Consider the following 24,210-nt stretch of genomic DNA (forward strand, 5'->3'; position numbering starts at 1 on the left):
ATTGTAAACAGTGCTGCAATGGACACTAGAATCTATGAATCATTTGGAAACACGATTTTCCCTGAATATATGCCCAGGAGTGAGACTGCTGGATCATTAATTCAGTTCAGTTCAGACACTGAGTCGTGTCTGACTCTTTGTGACCTCATGGACTGCAGCACACCAGGCCTCCCTGTCCAACACCAACTCCGGGAGTTTACTCAAACTCATGTCCATTGAGTCAGTGATGCCATCCAACCATCTTATCCTCTGTAGTCCCCTACTCCTCCTGCTTTCAGTCTTTCCCACCATTAGGGTCTTTTCCAACGAGTCAGCTCTTTGCATCATGTGGCCAAAGTACTGCAGTTTCAGCTTCAGCATCAGTCCTTCCAATGAATATTCAAGACTGACTTCCTTTAGGATGGCCTGGTTGGATCTCCTTGCAGTCCAAGGGACTCTCAAGAGTCTTCTCCAATAGCACAGTTCAAAATGATCAATTTTTCAGTGCTCGACTTTCTTTATAGTCCAACTCTCACATCCATACATGACTACTGAAAAAACCATAGCTTTGAGTAGACAGACCTTTGTTGGCAAAGTAATGTCTCTGCTTTTTATTTATTTATATTATTATTATTTTTACTTTACAATATTGTATTGGTTTTGCCATACATCAACATGCATCCGCCATGGGTGTACACGTGTCCCCTATCCTGAACCCCCTCCCACCTTCCTCCCCATACCATCCCTCTGGATCATCTCAGTGCACCAGCCCCAAGCTTCCTGTATCCTGCATCGAACCTAGACTGGTGATTCATTTCTTATATGATATTATACATGTTTTAATGCCATTCTCCCAAATCATCCCCCCCCCCCCGCCCCTCTCCCACAGAGTCCAAAAGACAGTTCTATACATCTGTGTCTCTTTTGCTGTCTGGCATACAGGGTTGTCGTTACCATGTTTCTAAAGTCCATATATATGCGTTAGTATACTGTATTGGTGTTTTTCTTTCTGTCTTACTTCACTCTGTATAATAGGCTCCAATTTCATCTGCCTCATTAGAACTGATTCAAATGTATTCTTTTTAATGGCTGAGTAATACTCCATTGTGTATATGTACCACAGCTTTCTTATCCACTCATCTGCTGATGAACATCTAGGTTGCTTCCATGTCCTGGCTATTATAAACAGTGCTGCAATGAACATTGGGGTACACGTGTCTCTTTCAATTCTGGTTTCCTTGGTGTGTATGCCCAGCAGTGGGACTGCTGGGTCATATGGCAATTCTAGTTCCAGTTTTTAAAGGAATCTCCACACTGTTCTCCATAGTGGCTGTACTAGTTTGCATTCCCACCAACAGTGTAAGAGGATTCCATTTTCTCCACATCCTCTCCAGTATTTATTGCTTGTAGACTTTTGGATAGCAGCCATTCTGACTGGTGTGAAATGGTACATAGACGTTTCTCCAAAGAAGACCTACAGATGGCTAACAAACACATGAAAAGATGCTCAACATCACTCATTATCAGAGAAATGCAAATCAAAACCACAATGAGGTACCATCTCTGCTTTTTAATATGCTGTCTGCTGCTGCTGAGTCACTTTAGTCATGTCGCTTCAGTCTGTGCGACCCCATAGATGACAGCCCACCAGGCTCCCCCGTCCCTGGGAGTCTCCAGGCAAGAACACTGGAGTGGGTTGCCATTTCCTTTTTCAGTGCATCAAAGTGAAAAGTGAAAGCAAACCCACTCAGTCATATCCGACTCGCAGTGACCCCAGGGACTGCAGCCTAAGGGGCTCCTCTGTCCATGGGATTTTCCAGGCAGGAGTACTGGAGTGGGTTGCTACTGCCTTCTCCAATATGCTGTCTAGGTTGGTCATAACTCTTCTTCCAAGGAGTAAGTGTCTTTTAATTTCATGGCTGCAGTCACCATCTGCAGTGATTTTGGAGTCCCCCCCCCCCCCCGCCCAGAATAAAATCTGTCAGTTTCCACTGTTTCCCTATGTGCCATGAAGTGCTAGGACCAGATGCCATGATCTTAGTGTTCTGAATGTTGAGCTTTAAGCCAACATTTTCACTCTCCTCTTTCACTTTCATCAGGAGGCTCTTTAGTTCTTTGGTTTCTGCCATAAGGGTGGTATCATCTGCATATCTGAGGTTATTGATATTTCTCCCAGCAATCTTGATCCCAGCTTGTGCTTTATCCAGCCCAGCATTTCTCATGATGTTCTCTGCATATAAGTTAAATAAGCAGGTGACAATATATAGTCTTGTACTCCTTTCCCTATTTGGAACCAGTCTATTATTCCATGTCCAATTCTAACAGTTGCTTCCTGATCTGCATACAGATTTCTCAAGCAGACCACTTGACCACAAGGAGGTCAAGTGGTCTGGTATTCCATCTCTTTAAGAATTTTCCACAGTTTCCTGTGATCCACACAAAGGCTTTGGCATAGTCAACAAAGCAGAAATAGATGTTTTTTTCTGGAACTCTATTCCTTTTTCAATGATCTAGCGGATATTGGCAACGGGATCTCTGGTTCCTCTGCCTTTTCTAAATCCAGCTTGAACATCTGGAAGTTCACGGTTCATGTACTGTTGAAGCCTAGATTGGAGAATTTTGAGCATTACTTTACTAGCATGTGAGATGAGTGCAATTGTGTGGTAGTTTGAGCATTCTTTGGCATTGCCTTTCTTTGGGATTGGAATGAAAACTGGCCTTTTCCAGTCCTGTGGCCACTGCTGAGTTTTCCAAATTTGCTGGCATATTGAGTGCAGCACTTTCACAGAATCATCTTTTAGGATTTGAAATAGCTCACCTGGAATTCCATCACTTCCACTAACTTTGTTCATAATGATGCTTCCTAAGGCCCAGCTGACTTTGCATTCCAGGATGTTGGCTCTAGGTGAGTGATCATACCATGATTATCTGGATCGTAAAGATCTTTTTTGTGTAGTTCTTCTGTGTATTCTTGCCATCTCTTCTTAGTATCTTCTGCTTCTGTTAGGTCCATACCATTTCTGTCCTTTATTGTGCCCATCTTTGCATGAAATAATCCCTTGGTATCTAAATTTCTTGACGAGATCTCTAGTCTTTCCCATTCTATTGTTTTCCTCTATTTCTTTACACTGATCACTGAGAAAGGCTTTCTTATCTCTCCTTGCTATTCTTTGGAACTCTACATTCAAATGGGTATATCTTTCCTTTTCTCCTTTGCTTTTCACTTCTCTTCTCTTCACAGCTATTTGTAAGGCCTCCTCAAACAGCCATTTTGCTTTCTTGCATTTCTTTTTCTTGGGGATGGCCTTGATCCCTGTCTTCTGTACAGTGTCACAAACCTCCATCCATATTTCTTCAGGCACTCTATCAGATCTAATCCCTTGAATCTATTTCTCACTTCCACTGTATTGATTTAGGTCATACCTGAATGGGCTAGTTATTTTCCCTACTTTCTTCAATTTAAGTCTGAATTTGGCAATAAGTAGTTCATGATCTGAGCCACAGTCAGCTCCTGGTCTTATTTTACATGACTGTATAGAGCTTCTCCATCTTTGGCTGCAAAGAATATAATCAATCTGATTTCTGTTTTGACCATCTGGTGATGTCCATGTGTAGAGTCTTCTCTTGTGTTGTTGGAAGAGGGTGTTTGCTATGACCAGTGCGTTCTCTTGGCGAAACTCTATTAGCCTTTGCCCTGCTTCATTCTGTACTCCAAGGCCAAATGCCTGTTACTCCAGGTATTTTTTAACTGCCTACTTTCACATTCTAGTCCCCTATAATGAAAATGACATCTTTTTTGGGTGTTAGTTCTAGAAGATCTTGTAGGTCTTTATAGAACCTACTTCAGCTTCTTCATTACTGGTCGGGGCATATACTTGGACTACTGTGATATTGAATGGTTTGACTCATTTCATTCAAAAATGAACATAGATCATTCTGTCATTTTTGAGATTGCATCCAAGTACTGCATTTTGGATTCTTTTGTTGCCTATTAGGGCTGCACCATTTCTTCTAAGGGACTCTTGCCTACAGTAGTAGATATAATGGTAATCTAAGTTAAATTCAACCATTTCAGTCCACTTTACTTCGCTGATTCCTAAAATGTTGATGACGTTCACTCTTGCCATCTCCTGTTTGACCACTTTCAATTTACCTTGATTCATGGACCTAACATTCCAGGTTTCTATGCAATATTGCTCTTTATAGCATTGGACTTTGCTTCTATCACCAGTCAGATCCACAACTGGATCTTGTTTTTGCTTTGGCTCTGTGTCTTCATTCTTTCTGGAGTTATTTCTCCACTGATCTCCAGTAGCATATTGGGCACCTACCGACCTGGGGAGTTCACCTTTCAGTGTCCTTTTTGCCTTTTCATACTGTTCATGGGTTCTCAAAGCAAGAATACTGAAGTGTTTTGCTATTCCCTTCTTCAGTGGACCACATTTTGTCAGAACTCTCCACCATGACACATTTGTCTTTGGTGGCCCTACATGGCATGGCTCATTGTCTCATGACTCATATGCTGGATCATATGGTAGCTCTATTTTTAGGTTTTTTTTTTTTAAAGAAACATCCATACTTACAAATTTATATCCCCACCAAGGGTATAACAGGGTTCCCTCTCCTCAAAACCCTCACCAGCATTTGTTATTCATAGACTTTTTGATGGTAGGCATTTTCATTGGTGTGAGATGATATCCCCCTGTAGTTTTGATATGCATTTCTCTAATAAGTAACAATGTTGAACATCTTTTCATGTGCCTCTTTGCCATATATATGCCTTCTTTGGAAAAATGTCTATTTAAATCTTCTGCCCATTTTTGATTGGGTTGTTATTTTTGATATTCAGCTGCATGAGCTGTTTTTGAATTCTGGACAATAATCCTTTTTTGGTTGCTTCATTTAGAAACATGCTCTCCCATTCTATGGGTTCTCTTTTTAACTTATTTATGGTTTCCTTTGCTGTGCTAAAGCTTTTGAGTTTACTTAGGTCTCATTTTTTGTCTTTATATCCACTCCTCTAGGATACAGAGCAAAAAGACACTGCTGTAATTTATATCCAGAGAGGGCAATCGCACCCCACTCCAGTAGTCTTGCCTGGAACATCCCATGGACAGAGGAGCCTGGTAGGTTGCAGTCCATGGGATCGAGAAGAGTTGGACACGACTGCATGACTTCACTTTCACTTTTCACTTTCCTGCATTGGAGAAGGAAATGGCAACCCACTCCATTCTCCAGGCAACCCACTTGCCTGGAGAATCCCAGGGATGGGGGAACCTGGTGGGCTGCCGTCTATGGGGTCACACAGAGTTGGACACGACTGAAGCGACCTAGCAGCAGCAGCAGCAGCAATTTATATCAGAGTATTATGCCTACGTTTTCCTCTAAGATTTTTATAGTATCAGGTCTCACAGTGAGGTCTTACAGTTAACACAGCGAGTTTACTTTTGTGTAGTGTTAAAGAATGTTCTAATTTCGTTGCTTTACATGCAGCTGTCCAGTTTACCAACACCATTTATTGAAGAGACTGTCTTTTCTCCATTGCATAGTTTTGCCTCACTTGTCATAAATTTATTGACCATATGTGCTTGGGTTTATCTCCGGGCTTTCTATCTTGTTCCATTGCTCATCTGTGTCAGTACCATACAGTTTTGATGACTATAGTACAGTCTAAAGTATAGGAAGCCTAATTCCCCCAGCTGTTTTTCTTTCTTAAGACTGTTTTGGCTATTATGGGTCTTTTGTTTCTCCATACAAATTTTAATATTTTCCTTATTGTTCTGTGGAAAATATCATTGGTAATTTGAAAGGAATTGCATTTAATCTGTAGATTAACTTGGGAAGTATGGTTATTTTGACAATATTGATTCTTTCAATCTAACAACATAGTATATCTTTCCATCTGTGTCATCTTTTGATTTCGTTCATCAGTGTCTTAGAGTTTTCTGCATACAGGTCTTTTGCCTTCGTAGGTAGGTTTATTTCTAGGTATTTTATTCTTTGATACAATGGTGAATGGAATTGTTTTTAAATTTTCTCTAATCTGTTAGTGTACAGAAATGCAACAGATTTCTGTGTATTAATTTTTTAAGCTGAAACTTGACCAAATTCATTGATGGCCTCTAGTAGTTTTCTGGAGAAGGCAATGGCACCCCACTCCAGTACTCTTGCCTAGAAAATCCCATGGATGGAGGAGCCTGGAAGGCTGCAGTCCATGGGATTGCTAAGACTAGGGCACGACAGAGCGACTTCACTTTCACTTTTCACTTTCATGCATTGGAGAAAGAAATGGCAACCCACTCCAGTGTTCTTGCCTGGAGAATCCCAGGGATGGGGGAGCCTGGTGGGCTGCCGTCTATGGGGTTGCACAGAGTTGGACACAACTGAAGTGACTTAGCAGCCGCAGCAGTAGTTTTCTGGTAGCATCTTAAGGATTTTTTTTATGTATATCATCATGTCATCTGCAAACGACAATTTTCTTTCCCAATTTGGATTCCTTTTCTTTTTTTCTGATTGCTGTGGCTAGGACTTCCAACCCTATGCTAGATAATAGTGGTGAATGTCTTATTCTTGATCTTAGAGAAGAAAGAAAAAGCTTTCAGCTTTTCACCATTTAATATGACACTTGCTGTAGGTTTTTCATAGATGGTCTTTATTATGTTGAAGTATATTCCCTCTATGCCCAGGTTCTGGATAGTTTTTATCATAAATGGTTGTTGAATTTTATCAAAAGACATTTCTCCATCTTTTATATGATCATGTGATTTTTATTTAATTTGTTCACCTGGTATATCACACTGACAGATACTGAAAAATCCTTCCATCCTTGGGATAAATTGCACCTGATTATGATTATGATCCTTTTTTAACATATTGTTGAATTCTGCTTAGTTGCTCAGTCGTGTCTGACTTTGCGACCCCATGCACCCCACCAAGAACCCTTGTCCATAGGGATTCTCCAGGCAGGAATACTAAAGTGGGTTGCCATGCCCTCCGCCAGGGGATCTTCCCAACCCAGGGATCGAACCCAGGTCACCTGCATTGCAGGTGGATTCTTTACCATTTGAGGCACCAGGAAAGCCCATATTATTGATTTTGGTTTGCTAGTATTTTGTTGAGGATGATGAACATCTGTATTCATTAGTGATATTGGCTTATAAACTTTTTTGTGGTATCTTTGCCTGGCTTTGGTACCAGTATAATGTTGGCCTCACAGAATGAGTTTGGGAATATTCCTTCCTCTACATTAAAAAAAAAAAAGTTTCAGAAGGACAGGTATTAACTCTTTTCCAAATGTTTGATCAAATTTGCCTGTGAGGCCATCTGGTCCTGGAATTTCATTTCTTGGAAGTTTTAAAATCAGTTTCTATTTCAGTACTTGTGATTGCTCTGTTAATATCTTCTCTTTCTTCCTGGTTCAGTCTTGGGAGATTGTATCTCTCAAAGAATTTGTCCATTTTATTGGTATGTAGGTGCTTAATATTAGTGTTTTATAGGTGTTTATTTCAGCAGTGTCCACTGTAATTTGTCCTTTCTCATTTCTGATTTGACTGACTTGAGCTATTTTTTCTTGAAAAAGCTTTATCAATTTTATTTTTTCAAAGAACCAGCTTTTAGTTTCATTCATCTTTTCTATTGTTTTCTTCATCTGTTTTTCATTTATTTCTGCTAAGATCTTTAAGATTTCTTTCCTTCTACTAGCTGTGGATTTTGTTCTCTTTTCTCCAGTTCCTTTAGGTGTCAGGTTGGGTTGTTTGAGATTTTTCTTTGTCCTGAGGTAAGACTATTACTATAAACCTCCCTGTTAGAACTGCTTCTGCTGCATCCCATGGGTTTTGGATCACCATGCTTCTATTTTCATTTGTCTCCAGGTATTTTATTTCCTCTTTGTTTTTCTCAGCGATCCACTGGTTGTTTAGTAGCACATTGTTTAGCTTGCACACATTTAGGTTTTTTTTTTTTTTTAACAGCTTTTTTTTTTTTTTTTTCCTTCTAATCTCATAGTGTTGTGGTCAGAAAATATGCTTGATATGCTTTCAATTTTCTTAAATTTAGTGAGGCTAACTTTGTGACCCAGCATGTGAACAGGCCTGGGAAATGTTCCATGTGCACTTGAAAATGTGTATTCTCCTGCTGTCAGATGGAATGTTCTATAAATATCAAGTCTATCTGCTTATAATGGGTGTGTTAAGGCCTGTGTTTCTTCTTGATTTTCTGTCCAGATCTGTCCATTGATGAAACTGGGGTTTAAGGTCCCCCACTGTTACTGTATTACTGTCAGTTTCTTTTATGAATATTAGCACTTGCCTTATATATTGAGGTGCTACTATGTTGGGTGTTTATATTTACAATAGTTATATTTTCTTGGACATTATGTAGTGTCCTTCTTTGTCTCTTGTAACAGTCTTTAAAATCTGTTTTGTCTTAGTATTCCTACTCCAGCTTTCCTCTGAATTCCATTTGCATGGAATATGTTTGTCCATCCTCTCACTTTCAGTCCGTTTGTATCCCTAGATCTGGAGTGGGAGGTCTCTTATAGAGAGCATACATACAGGTCTTGTTTTTTAATCCATTAACCAGTTATGCCCTTTGCTTGAAACATTTAATCTGTATACATTTAAGGTTAAGTATTGATAGAAACATATATATCACCATTTGCTTAATTGTTCTGGGTGTTAGGGAAGTCCTCAAATATTGATAATCTTTCATTCCTTTACCATTTTTATTACCACCTTTCTGAACTTGGGGCTTAGCAGACCAGAAAGGCCTGTTTCATTGTTTCTTCTTTCAGGGGATTTCTCCTGTCCTTTTAGTTGGAAATCGTTTCTCCACTTTCACTTTTTCTCAAATTTCTCTGTCTCTGTAAATTCAGGAGAAACAGTTACTGTGGTCCTGAAGGGCTGTTTTTATGTGTGACCATCCCTGTGCAAACTGTGTGAATCCAATATTTTGGGTGCAAGGGCTATTTGCAAGTCATGACAGGCATACATCCAAAGGGTGTGCTGGCTGTCATCCTTTTGATAGGGGGTGTGGCTGGTGTTGTGGTGACAAGAGCCTTGTCTGGAAGTTGTGTCAGACCTCTTTGCTGTGTGGCTGTCACAGACCTGTCAGGGATGGGTCTGCTTCCCAGTTGTTTGAGTAGAGGCCCTGAGGGTCAGGTTTGATAAGGGTCTGTTGCTCATGTGTGTGTTCTGTCCCCAAGAAGGTGAGCACTAATGCATGTGAGGCCTGTGTGGTCACAGAGAACCTATGCACCGAATGACCATGCAGGGGTCCTCGGTTCTACCCAGAAACAGCCCAAATGCTGCATCCCTTTCTCCATTTTGTTCCTACCAGACTTAATGCCAGGCTGGTGCTAGGGCCTGCGGTGTGGCTATGGGGATTGAGGTGGCTGTGCTGCCTCTTGGAAATATGGTTGCCTATATGGCAGTACTCTCCCAGGACCTGTCTGCTCAGATCCAGCTCCAAGCTGTGGTGTGAAGTAGACTGGAATACTCCATTTGGAAAGGAATCCCAGCATGCTTCACCCTAGGGGCTCTCTGCAGGTACATGGGATTCTGTGATACAGCCCACCACCCAGTGTGTTCACCAACAAAGTGGCTGCTGCTGGACCCACTCCCTGGTTGGAACACTGATAATGGGCTTACATACCAGCCACACCCACACCACATGCTCACTCACAAAGAAGGCAACCAGAGTTGCTCCCCGCTGACAGCATAACTACAGTGAGGCTCCTATGACAGAGCCACGCCACCTCATGCATGTGCTAACAATGGCAGCCCAAACCACACTCCAGACCCTACAGGCTGCCTGCACAGCTACACCAAGTCCTCTCTCAGAGTCCTTCAACTGAATCCTGAGGTCCACTGAAGCCTGAGTTTCAGTGCTTAGCTTCTGCACATAACTAGCAGCCCTACCCAGCATTCGTTTCAGAGTAGACAGTGCAGCAAAGTGGCAGCTGTCAGCACCTGTCTCTCTCTGTCCTGACTGCTAGCAAGTCAGCATGCGCACACTCCTCCCAGAGAGTAGAGACCAGACCCCTTCAGCTCCCTATCTGTTCCCAGAGACCTCCCGGCTGCGGAAGGGTTCTCAGGGCCAAGGAACCTTTCCTTTTTCACGATTCCCTTCCAGGTTTGTCAGTCCTATCCTTATGCCTTGCATTTTCTTGTCCTACCTGGTTACATGGGGATCTTTCTTGAAGCTTCGTTTGCTTAAGAGGTCTTCTGCAACAACTGTTTCACATGTAGGCGTATTTCTGGTGTGTTTGTGGGAGGAGGTGAGCTCCATATCCTTCTCTTCTGCTATCTTGATCTCTGCCTCACTTTAAAAGTTTTTTAAAAAAAGAGAACCTTTACTTTCATTAAATTGTATCCATGTTTTAAACATAAAAGACATTTATTCCAATATAATAGAAAAATAATTACTATAATTAGTATCATGACAATAATAGATTGAATGTCTACTATATGCAGATGCTTAATATACATCTATACCTAATCTTCACAATAATCTCAAGTGATTAGTATTTTAATACATATTTTATACATAAAAAAAACTTTCTAAGTATATAAGTAACTAGTTCAGGGATATGTAGCTTATTAATGATAGAGCCAAGTTTTTAATCCAGTGTTAATACACAAACACATTTTCCACTGTGCCATGCTGTCAAGCATTTCTAAGGTTGACAAGTCTCCTCCACTCTCTCACACACCAAAAATGAGAGAAAAAGCACACAGGTTCTAAAACTTCCAAATATTTGAAATTCATACAAGTCAACTTACTCGAGCTTCTCTTGCTCTACCATGAGGTCTGCAATGCTTGTGGGTCCCTTTAGGTGTCACTAACAGGCCTAAAGCAGAAGCAGAGAAAATGCACATAGGAACAATAAAAGTGATATTAACAGAAGAAAAGAGAAAGAAAAGGAGACATGAAGGGAAAGGACACTTTTGGTCAGGAGTGGGAACATCACCACCAATTGGCTACCAGACACCACCATTTGTGGGTTCACTTTAACAGTTAATGTATTTCTGATAATGTGTGAAAGTCTCATGTATAGCAGTCAGATATTAGACAAATATAGGAAGAGTTCTTCTGCTCATAGTTTAAAGAATAAAAAAGCTATTTTTTTCTGTTATACCTAATCATCAATGATTAAATTCCAACATTTCATACATGTTCTTAAACTTTTTTTGCTTTGACAAATGAATAGATTTATTCAAATATTTTCCAATGTTATTAGAAATACATTAGGTTTATGAGAGTCATATTTCTTGTCCTCTTTGGAGTGTTGATCATAAAATGATAAGGACAAATTGTAGTAAGATATTAAAATAATTACAAAAACTGGTAGATTCAAGTGATGTTACTGAATTAAAGCTTGAGAAAGTTCTTTTTGTCACAGCTTGAAATGTTTGTCAGCTAATCATAAAGGTTTAAATTCAGAGCAGTGAAAGTTTTTTAGGGACACTGATGGATAATTTGTGAAAATGAAACTGCCATGGAAGCTGAACACAAACAGAAGTGCCTTTAATTACTTACGTTTTGTCTCCTTGGTTCAATCTCTCCGAGGCTATCCAATATTTCTTTAATTACACTTCATCAAGGACAGAATTGCTCTTTCAAACCTGAAGAGGTCAAAAGTTCACTCATTCTTTCTTCTCTACATTCACTGGCTTTTCCCTTGAAGTACTAACAGAATAAATGTTCTCTTCTATGCAACATGGAGGAACATATGAATGAACAGTTCGTCTTCCCTCAAGGAAGACAAACTCTGAACTCCATGAGAATGCAAAGACTTGGTTATTCACTGCTGAATCCCATTAAGTGGAGCACCAGCTGTTACTTTATCAGTAGGCATTCAACATACATTTGTGATTGGATGACTATATCTAAAGCTGGGAAAGTTCATTAACCCAGGAAGGAAGGGACTAGGGGAAACTTTAGCAGTTATATAGTCTATGAAAAACTAGCAAGGGTATTTCATTTAATAAGTGATGGTTAATAATATTTTCATTTATAATTCCCACTACATTATTTTCTCAACATTAAGTACTTAAGATGAATCCAGCCAAATTTAGGCTTTATAAAAATATAGGAAAAATTACATTAAATATCTCTTAATCTTTGCAAAGTATGCTGTTTACACAATAAATGGTGTCTATAATTATTATTACTAAGTAGTTTATATTTAGACTTTTGAGGATGCCTCATGTTAATAAAACTGTAAATACAAATACCTCTCAAGACTTACCTGGGAAAATAAAAGATAAAGGAATCAAAGTGAATTTTAAATTGTACCATAGCATTCTAAATTTCACAATACTTAATATATTAGTCTTGGTTCTTATAAATAAACAGCTTAGTGAACATCTCTCAATGTCCTAAGTCATTTATTCTTTAGGATAAACTAAGGTTATTAAATATTTCGTTTTTTAACACATGTATACCTTATCTCTAGAGCTCTTTGGAGGCGATTCCCTAGTGGTGCCTTTTCCTGAAGCTATTATCCAATAAAAAAGAAGATTAATCAGCATATTCAGTTTGCTGCTCACTTTTTCTGAAGTAAGCTAAATAGTATCTCTAAGGCAGGCAAAATCCTGGAAAGGAACTACCCAAAAGCGCACAGCAATGGCAAGTATACTCAGAAACCTGTTTGTGGTACCTTTTTTTCCCCGGTATACACGTTCTAAGATTTTTTTAATTGGAGGGTAATTACTTTACAATATTGTGATGGTTTTCGCTATACAGCAACATTTATTATTGTTGTTGTTTTTGTTTTGCTTTTGGTGTAAATAATAACCAAAGTGTGAATCAGTATGGAAGAAACTTTTGCTGTAAGAACAAGTGAAAACTTGAATCTGTCTATATAACAGCTGCATGAGAGGCCACGTCTGTCTATACAGTATAGTATACTACCTGCACCAGTTGGGGGTGGGGCAGTATATAGCAGAAACACAATTGCTTTATGTATCTTGCTTGATACTTACCAAAGTCTGGTTTAGAATATAAATTGCTTATTTCTGAGATTTCATTTCTGAATTGTAAGCTTCTTGAGGTTACGAGTGCCTGATTTATTTTTTCTCTGTTGTTCCTAGTCCACATCTTACGTATTTTAAGTGCTGCTCTAAAATATTAGGTGTAACTAGTTAACTTCAGATTTAATGCTTATACACTACAAATTATACACTATAAATTATTTAATGACACTGAAATAAACCATTTAAACACTCAAAAGCAATTCATATTTTTGTTATGGAATACCCTGAATATAGTGTAAGCCAAAATAAATAAAACTTTTATACAGCCCACAAATGAGGCATATTTGTTCATTGGATAACACTGAGCACCACCAGGAGCTAGGCAAATCTTGCTCCAGGTGTGGGTAAGATGCCTGAAGTTTTGGAAAGCTACTGACTTTACAAAGCCTATGTTCTACAGACAGATAACAAACAAAATTACTAACACCAAAGTCCTAAAGTGGCAAGAACTTGATGTGCATGAAGATTCTGTGCCTGGAAAAGGTGAGCAAAGGGTGAAATGGTACACACAGATACTCCTGAAGGCCACTGTTAAGAAGCTGAGTTTTTTATGTTTTTAATTATTTTTACAATATTGTATTGGTTTTGCCATACATTGATGTGAATCCACTACAGGTGTACACGTGTTCCCCATCCTGAACCCCCTCTCCCACCTCCCTCCTCCCTCCCCGTATCTTCCCTCTGGGTCATCCCAGTGCACCAGCCCTGAGCATCCTGTATCATGCATCAAACCTGGACTGGTGATTCGTTTCACATATGATAGTATACATGTTTCAATGCCATTCTCCCAAATCATCCCACCCTCGCCCTCTCCCACAGAGTCCAAAAGACTGTTCTATACATCTGTGTCTCTTTTGCTGTCTCGCATACAGGGTTATTGTTACCATCTTTCTAAATTCCATATATATGAGTTAGTATACTGTATTGGTGTTTTTCTTTCTGGCTTACTTCACTCTGCATAACAGGCTCCAGTTTCATCCACCTCATTAGAACTGATTCAAATGTATTCTTTTTAATGGCTGAGTAATACTCCATTGTGTGTATGTACCACAGCTTTCTTATCCATTCATCTGCTGATGGACATCTAGGTTGCTTCCATGTCCTGGCTGGTATACATAGAAAACCCTAAAGAGTCCACCAGAAAATTACTAGAGCTAATCAATGAATATAGTAAAGTTGCAGGATATAAAATCAACACACAGAAATCCCTTGCATTCCTATACATTAATAATGAGAAAATAGAAATTAAGGAAACAATTCCATTCGCCATTGTAATGAAAAGAATAAAATATTTAGGAATATATCTACCTAAAGAAACTAAAGACCTATATATTATAGAAAACTATATAACACTGGTGAAAGAAATCAAAGAGGACACTAATATACCATGTTCATGGATCAGAAGAATCAATATAGTGAAAATAAGTATACTACCCAAAGCAATCTATAGATTCAATACAATCCCTATCAAGCTACCAACGGTATTTTTCACAGAGCTAGAACAAATAATTTCACAATTTGCATGGAAATACAAAAAACCTCAAATAGCCAAAGCAATCTTGAGAAAGAAGAATGGAACTGGAAGAATCAATCTGCCTGACTTCAGGCTCTACTACAAAGCCACAGTCATCAAGACAGTATGGTACTGGCACAAAGACAGAAATATAGATCAATGGAACAAAATAGAAAGCCCAGAGATAAATCCACGCAGGCACCCCACTCTAGTACTGTTGCCTGGAAAATCCCATGGATGGAGGAGCCTGGAAGGCTGCAGTCCATGGGGTCGCTGAGGGTCAGACACGACTGAGCAACTTCACTTTCACTTTTCACTTTAATGCATTGGAGAAGAAAATGGCAACCCACTCCAGTGTTCTTGCCTGGAGAATCCCAGGCACGGGGGAGCCTGGTGGGCTGCCATCTATGGGGTCGCACAGAGTCGGACACGACTGAAGTGACTTAGCAGCATGGACACCTTATCTTTGACAAACGAGGCAAGAATATACAATAGAGAAAAGACAATCTCTTTAACAAGTGGTGCTGGGAAAACTGGTCAACCACTTGTAAAAGAATGAAACTAGAACACTCTCTAACACCATACACAAAAATAAACTCAAAATGGATTGAAGATCTAAACATAAGACCAGAAACTATAAAACTCCTAGAGAAGAACATAGGCAAAACACTCTCTGACATACATCACAGCAGGATCCTCTATGACCCACCTCCCAGAATATTGGAAATAAAAGCAAAAATAAACAAATGGGACCTAATTAAAATTAAAAGCTTCTGCACAACAATGGAAATTATAAGCAAGGTGAAAAGACAGCCTTCAGAATGAGAGAAAATAATAGCAAATGAAGCAACTGACAAAGAATTAATCTCAAAAATATACAAGCAACTCCTGCAGCTCAATTCCAGAAAAATAAATGACCCAATCAAAAAATGGGTCAAAGAACTAAACAGACATTTCTCCAAAGAAGACATACAGATGGCTAGCAAACACATGAAAAGATGCTCAACATCACTCATTATCAGAGAAATGCAAATCAAAACCATAATGAGGTACCATTCCATACCAGTCAGAATGGCTGCTATCCAAAAGTCTACAAGCAATAAATGCTGGAGAGGGTGTGGAGAAAAGGGAAGCCTCTTACACTGTTGGTGGGAATGCAAACCAGTACAGCCACTATGGAGAACAGCGTCGAGATTCCTTAAAAACCTGGAAATAGAACTGCCGTATGACCCAGCAATCCCACTGCTGTGCATACACACCAAGGAAACCAGAATTGAGAGAGACACGTGTACCCCAATGTTCATTGCAGCACTGTTTATAAGAAGCTGAGTTTTAAAACTCTATGTACAATAGGAAGCCACTGAAAACTCTTAAATAAAGCCACATGGGCTTCCTACCTAAGAAAAAAACAAATATACATTAAGGTAAAACCAAAGAAAACCACACTGGCTGCTGTAAAGAAGATGGGTGACGAAAACTGAAAGGAGAGAGACTTGATATGAGGTCACTGCAATAATACAGCTACATACAGCTACCAGGAGATGATGATAGCTTTTTTAAAGGGACAGCAGAGGAGAAGAAAAGAAAGTGATAGTTTTGTTTCCAAAGTACATTTTGAACCTAAGAGGACTAGCTGACAGATTAGATGTAGGGAAGAATTAAGGACTCTAGAATTTTTTATTTGAATCACTAGAGAAACAATAGTTCTGTTACTTTGATGGCAAGAATGGAAGGAGAAAGTGTGAGAGAGACCTCTACCTGCCACAGAGTTTCAATTCTCTCCTTCTTTGTTAACAACAGGGTTTATATTAAAGATGGAAATGGGTCCAGCTGAAATACATTTTTGCTTTCCTTTCCTTAATTCTAGGTGTGTGCCCACTGGCTGGGTTCTGGCTAACAGAACATAATTGGAAATAACATGGGAGATTTCTGGAAAGGTTGTTTCAAGCTAAGTGATGTTCCCTTTTCACATTTTTATCTTTTCCTGTCTTCCTTCTGAAACCTGAACATGATGGGTGGTATGTCAATACCACCATCAATAATGAAATGATTTGAAACACAGAAGCACCTGCCAAGATAGTGAATCAGAAACAAAAACATACCTGATGAACAAGGAGCCTTCATAGCAGCTCTGAATGAAGACCTTCAGACCTCTTTCACATAAGAGAAATAAAATTTATATTTTAAGTCACTTTTATTGATAGTTTCATTTGCAGCTGAATTCAGTCTCCACTGATACCAACTTGTTTGAGGAGAGTTGTGGAAAATCAAGAACTATTTCTGAAACATTAATGTGAGGTGTCTTAGATATCCAAATGAAATGTCTAATAAACAACAGAATACAGAAATCTTGTCCTAAAGAGACCAGCACTGGGAGATATCCATTTGGGAGCTATTGGTGAGTTAAAGCCATGGGACTGATAACGTTTGCATAGACAGAAAAGAAAAAACAAGTCCAGTGAGGTAGTAAGAAAATTCAAAGATTTTGGTTTCATAGCAGCAAAGAAAGGAAATAATACCAATATAAGGAGTCAATGGCAACCCACTCCAGTACTCTTGCCTGGAAAATCCCATGGATGGAGGAGCCTGGTGGGCTACAATTCATGGAGTTGCGAAGAGTTGGACACTACTGAGCGACTTCACTTTCACTTTTCACTTTCCTGCATTGGAGAAGAAAATGGTAACCCACTCCAGTGTTCTTGCCTGGAGAATCCCAGGAACGGCAGAGCCTGGTGGGCTGCCGTCTATGGGGTCGCATAGAGTTGGACACGACTGAAGTGACTTAGCGGCAGCAGGGAGTTTTCAATTGTTCTGAATGCATTCAGTAGAGAACTGAATTTAATGAACTGAGTAGATAAAGAGTCTGCAGAACTGGGAAATGTGGAAAACATTTTGTCTTGGACAAAAACAGTTTCAACAGGATGGGGAAGAACTGGAGCCTGGACTGGAGAGAAGTAGGAGGAGTGCATGGAAGTTTCAGATTCCTGCGATGTGGAAAAATACATATCCTGGAAAGACTCCCAGCAGAAAACTTAGGAATACTGGGCAAAGTATAACAAACACCTTCCTAAAAATGCAGCTAAGCTATAAGAAACTAAGAATTGTAAAGGGTAGACAACGAAGAGGGACTTAGAGAAATAAACTGAAACTAAAACTGGTTGCCCTGGGTTAATTTGCCAATCACCTTTTAAATTTTTATTAAAAACTGGATACATAAATATTGAATATTTACAATGTATGAGAACAATTATAACAAAATGAACACTTGCAAGTGCCTTCCAAATCCCCTTTGAGCCTCTTATTATATCACCCTTTCTGCTCCTTGCTAAGGGTTAAACCCTTTCCCAAATGTTATTACTACCTTAACTTCACAGACTCGTCAAAGCTGTTCACCCCACCCCAAATGTTATATTGGTAACATTTTCATAGCAAGTTTTAATCTATGTTTAAATGAATTCAGTCTTTGTTATCCTGCAACTTGTTTCATAATTGTATTTTTTCCAGTGTTTATCAGTATTGTTACATAAAGCCATAATTTAGTAACCGATGATGAAAATAACACCAGAGCTGTGGGGAAAAGAAGGTTTTGTCAATAAATTTGCAGACCAACTGGATAATACAGGTGAAACTCACCCCCTACCTAGCCCAACTCTTAACCCAAATCACAAAAAAAATAAAATGGTGGGTTTGAAAGCTAAATGTGAAAGTTAAAACAATCAAGGTCTAGAAGGTAATATAGGAGAAAATCTTCATGACATCATAGTACAAATATATTTCTTAAATTAGACACAAAAGTCACTGCTCATGAAAGAGAACTGCATTAAAATTAGGAATTTTTGTTCATCAAAAGATTACTAAGAGAGTAGAGAAAGTATTTGCAACATGTATAACCAACAATGAGTTTGTAATAAAGACTATTCAAACAATTTTTACAAATTGATAAGTCTGACAATCCACTAGAAAAATCAGCAACAAATCTGATTAAGAATTTCCTTAAATTACCAAAAATTATAAGGAAAGATCTTGGCCTCATTAAACATGAGGAAAATGCAAATTAAAACCTCACATGGTACACAATAATGACTGCTATTTAAAAATGACAATTTCAAATGTTGGAAAAGATGTGGAGCAACAGAATCTGTCCTGCAGGTGGGATAATAAATTTATACAGAAACTTTGGAAAACTGGCAGCTTGTATTAAAACTAAGCATTCATGTATCCTCATGCATGTTTCTATTCTTAGGTACTTACCTAGAAAAAGCATATATATGTTTGTTTACCAAGAGGCATGTCCAAGAATGTTCATAGCAGCATAATTCATATAAATCCAAACTATTCAAACTAGAAACAGACCAAAATGTCCATCAACAGTAGAACAGATAGATTATTGGAATATTCATATAGCTAATACTTAACAATAGCAAAATGCAAAAAAAAATGAATTTCACAAACAATTTTGAACAAAATTGAACAAAAACAAAAGACACAAAAGAATACATACTTATTATTCATTTTAAAAAATATAACAACTCACATATGGTGTGATTACCTTTGAGAAGGGAGAAATAACGATTGGGAGAATCATGAGAAACTATGAGGAAGGTTTCTGGAGGGCTGGTGATGTTCTGTATCTTGATCTGAGTGCTGTTTACATAGTTGGTTTTACTTTTGCAGGCTTAGAAAATGAGAATGGGGTTAAATACTAACGGTTTTCATTAAATGTTGAATAAGTTTTGTTGAATTTAAGATGAGAGGGAGAAGCCTTATAAATGAGATCATAACTGTTACATTATTTCAGTACTCCATAATACATATCTCTACTGAAACCAAGAAACCAAAAGTGGCTAACCTGTGTCAACTATACATACTCTATACTTTTTAAATATTTAAATTAGTAATTCCTAGAAATTTTTTTTGGCTGCATCACATGGCTTACAGGATCTTAGTTCCCCAAACAGGGATGGAACCTGTGCACCCCTGCAGTTGAAACGTGGCATCCTAAGCACTGGATGGCCATGAAATTCCCTGAATTCCCTGAATCTTATTCAGATTCTTTTTACCCCTGACAATTACAAATAAATTAGGTAATGAAAGTGAAAACACATCACTAAATAGGTTTCTAGTGGGGATAACCAAATTCTAAGTGACTTTCAATGAATTTCAGGAATATAATGTTAAAGTTTAACTCTGAAAGCTTTAGAAGGTATCAGGAGAGAAAAATGGGCAACATTTAAAATATCCCTAAAATAATAAGGCTTCCAACTTCACACTAACCGGAAGACCTAAAGAATAAACTGTAGTACTTATAAACTGTTACAACATAAAGAATGGAGAGTTAAAGGATTTCCTTCTTCTAAATGCTCTCAGAAAAATAAACACTTTCTCAAGAACTACTAGGCCAATCCTCAACAAAATACTAGCAAAAAGAATCCAACACATTAAAAGGAACTACAGTATGATCAACTGGGATTTATCCCAAGGATGCAAGGATTCTTCAATATAAACAAATGAATCAATGTAATACATCATATTAGCAAATTGAAGAATAAAAACCATATGATCATCTCAATGGATGCAGAAAAAGCTTTTGAAAAAATTCAATACCCATTTATGATAAAAAAAAAAAAAAACTCTCCAGAAAGTGGGAATATAGGGACCCTACATCAACTTATAAAGGCCATATATGACAAACCCACAGGAAACATTATTCTCAATAGTGAAAAACTGAAAGCATTTCCTTAAGATCAGGAACAAGACAAGGGTATCCACTCTCGCCGCTATTATTCAACATAGTTTTGGAAGCCCTAGCCACAGCAATCAGAGGAAAAAAGAATTAAAAGGAATCCAAACTGGAAAAGAACTATAACTGTCACTGTTTGCAGATAACATGATACTATATATAGAAAACCCTAAAAGATGCCACCAGAAAACTACTAGAGCTAATCGACTAATTTAAACTCACAGGATACAAAATTAATACACAGAAATCTCTTGCATTCCTATACATTAACAACAAAAGACTGAAAGAGAAATTAATGAAACAATCCCATTTACCACCGCAAGGAACAAAAATAGGAATAAACCAACCTAAGGAGGCAAAAGAGCAATATGCAGAAAACTGTAAGATACTGGTGAAAGAAATCAAAGATGACACAAACAGATGGAGAGAGACACCATACTCTTGGATTGGGAGAATCAATATTGTGAAAATGACTGCACTACCCAAAGCAATCTACAGATTCAGTGCAATTCCTATTAAATTACCAACAGCATTTTTCACAGAACTACAACAAAAATTTTTACAATTTGTATGGAAAAACAAGAGACCCCAAATAGCCAAAGCGGTGTTGAGAAAGAAAAACAGCTGGGGAAATCAGACTCCCTAATTTCAGATTATACTACACAGCTACAGTAAAGAGGAGAGCATGGTACTGGCACAAAAACAGAAATACAGATCAATGAAAGAGGGGTAGAAAGCCCCAAGATAAACACATGCATCTATGACAAAGGAGGCAAGAATATACAACAGAAAGAAGAAGATAGTCTTTTCAATAAGTGGTCCTAGGAAAACTGGTCAGCTACATGTACAAGAATGAAATTAGAACACCATAGTGGTGTTCTACACCTCACAGAGCAGAATGGCCATCGTCAAAAAATCTACAAATAATAAATACCGGAGACGGTGTGGAGAAAGGGGAACCAGCCTTTACTGATGGTGGGACTGTAACTTGGTGCATTCACTTTGGACAACAGTATGTAGGTTCCTTAAAAAACTAAAAATAGAATCACCATATGACCCAGCAATCCCACTCCTGGGCATATTCCCTGAGAAAACCATAACTCAGGAAGACACCTGTACCCCATATACACTGCAGCACTACACAATAGACAGGACATAGAAGCAACCTAAATGTCCATCAACAGGGGAATGGGTAAAGGAGATGTGGTACACATATATAACAGAGTGTCACTCGGCCGTAATAAGGGAGAAATTTAGTCATCTAGAGAGACAAGGATGGACTCAGATTGTCACACAGAGTGAAGTCAGTCAGAAAGAAAACAAACATCGTATATTAACATATATATGTGGAATCTAGAAAAATGGTGTAGATGACCTTACTTACGAAGTGGAAATAGATAGACGGAGAGGTCCAACATATGGACACTAAGGGGAACAATGGTGGTGGAGTAAACTGGGAGACTGGGATTGACATATATACACTAGTGATACATGTATAAAAGAGATAACTAATGAGATGTATAGCACAGGAAACTCAGTGGTGACCTAAATGAAAAGGAAATCCAAGAAAATGGGGATATGTGCATACATATAGCTGATTCATTTGGCTGTACAGCAGAAACTAACATTTAAAGTAACTATAATCCAATAAAAATTAATTTAAAAAACTACTAAGCCATAATAAAAATTCAAAACATTTGTAATTTATAAAATGTTAGCCAGGGAATATTGCACATGAAAAAGAGTTTTCTAATAATCTTTTGTCTCCCTAGTAAAGGAAGGAGGTGAGTTTCAAAGGGGAAAAGGAAAAAAAAAGTTGGTGCTATGTTCTCCTTTCCTATAATAAATAATAATTAAATTTCAGTTATTCTCTTTGCAGGTAAAGATTCTCTTCATTATGACAAGGTTGACAAAGAAAGAAATCATCTGTATCTTCAATTATACTTTGAAGCCAACTCAGATTGCAGTAGTACTCTAAAAACATTCAACATCTAAAGAGACTATTAAATAACTGCCTGAGATTTAACAATAAAAATAACAACAAAACCCAAATGCTCCAGGGCTGCAGACAACTCCTCCAGCTCCAGGGTTAGCTACCTCCATGAGTGTGCTGCTCCAGAAGAACCAGCAAACAGTGAAAGGATTTAGCTCAGTGTAACCATTTGACTCACTGAAAAATAATTCAGAGCACAAGCCTTATCAATGAGTATCTATACTGTCATTTGTTGTTGTCAGTATTACAATGGAACATGTCTTGAGAAGGAGAAGGCAATAGCAACCCACTCCAGTACTCTTGCCTGGAAAATCCCATGGACGGAGGAGCCTGGTAGGCTTCAGTCCATGGGGTTGCGAAGAGTCAGACATGACTCAGCGACTTCACTTTTACTTTTCACTTTCATGCACTGGAGAAGGAAATGGCAACCCACTCCAGTGTTCTTGCCTGGAGAATCCCAGGGACGGCAGAGCCTGGTGGGCTGCCATCTATGGGGTTGCACAGAGTTGGACACAACTGAAGTGACTTAGCAATGTCTTGAGAGGTAGCTAAAACCATTTAGTTTAGAAGACAAGTTCTAAAGCCAGGTTGAGTATGAATCCTGCCTCCACCATTTACAAGCTATGACTGACCAAGTTGTTCAACCACTCTGGACCATAAAACCATTAACTGTGAAAAGGGACTAATAATGTATCTACCTCAGAGATCTATAAGGACTTCGATGGTTAATTTTGTGTGTCAACTTCACTTGCCTCGGGGGCCCAAGATTAAACATTCTTTCTGGGTATGCTGTGAGGGTGTTTCTGGATGAGATTAGCATTTGGAATGGTAGACTCAGTGAAGTAGATGGTCCTCCCCAGTGTGGGTGGCCATCATCCAACCCACAGAGGGCCTGAATAGAACAAAAGGCAGAGGAAAGGGGAATTCATCTTTCCTCTTGCTTCATTATTTTAGCTGGAACATCCCCTTTCATCTTCTCCTGCCCTTGCAATGGGATTTATATCATCAGTTCCCCTATTTCTCAGGCCTTCATACTCAAATTATAGCACACCACCACTTTTCCTGAGTTTCTAGCTTGCAAAAAGCAAATCATGGGACTTCTTAGACTCCATAATTGCATGATAAAATTCCTAATAATGTATATACTATGAAACGAACCAATAGGAGATATATACCTGGAGAACCCTGACTAATATAGTGGCTAATGAGTTAATGAGGCTTCCCTGGTGGCTCAGAAGTAAAGAATCTGCCTGCAAATGCAGGAGATGTGGGTTTGATCCCTGTGCTGGGAAGATCTCCTGCAGAAGGAAATGGCAATCCACTCTAGTAATCTTGTCTGGACAACTCCATGCACAAAGGAGCATGATGGGCTATAGTCCACGGAGTCGCAAAGAGCTGGATGTGATAGAGCACACACAGCACGTGTGTGTATCCAGCTTTTTTCCTGAGTTGAGGTTTAAAGGATAGGCATGGAGTAAAAATAATACATCTTTCTTTAAACAAATTGTAAAATTTTTAAGTTTCCTCCCCTCTTTTCTGTTTGTAGTAATATCGAACTTATTTAGTCAAAGGAATTGGTTGTAATGAGATTGTCAAGTGTATGAACAGACTCTTGTCAAATAGCCTTGAAAAAAGCAAGCATTTGTTCACCATATAAAAGTACATTCACATAAACATCTCTCTTATCAAATCTCTGGGCAAATATTCTTAAATCCGTAGTGGGATGGATGTCCTATATTAAGTTTATAACACAATAACAACAAGCCCAAAATGTATTATACATGAGGCACCATGCATAGCATTCATGAAGGCACAAAGATACACAAAGACCTGTACTGTCTAGGTATACAATAAAGTTGTGACTTTGGGCCCTTAATCCCTCCTGGTGGGATGAGCAAAGGAACTGACCTGACATACCTCTGTGGTTGTATGTACCCTTAAAATCAAC

At 38.6% G+C, this 24,210-nt stretch overlaps 1 long non-coding RNA gene across 1 annotated transcript; it reads right to left on the reverse strand.

Annotated features, from left to right (window-relative positions):
- Positions 1-561: 561 nt before the first annotated feature.
- LOC147361098 (uncharacterized) lies at positions 562-11,645 on the reverse strand. Its single transcript, XR_015139753.1, has 4 exons — positions 11,518-11,645; positions 10,761-10,828; positions 10,154-10,300; positions 562-1,463 (listed from the first exon to the last, which is right to left on the reverse strand). It is a non-coding gene; the product is annotated as an uncharacterized LOC147361098 (long non-coding RNA).
- Between the last annotated feature and the right edge of the window lie 12,565 nt (positions 11,646-24,210).

Source organism: Bos grunniens, chromosome 13, assembly GCF_055505025.1.
Source record: "Bos grunniens cultivar Pamir isolate PY7600 chromosome 13, Bosgru_T2T1.0, whole genome shotgun sequence".
Taxonomy (NCBI): Eukaryota; Metazoa; Chordata; class Mammalia; order Artiodactyla; family Bovidae; genus Bos; species Bos grunniens.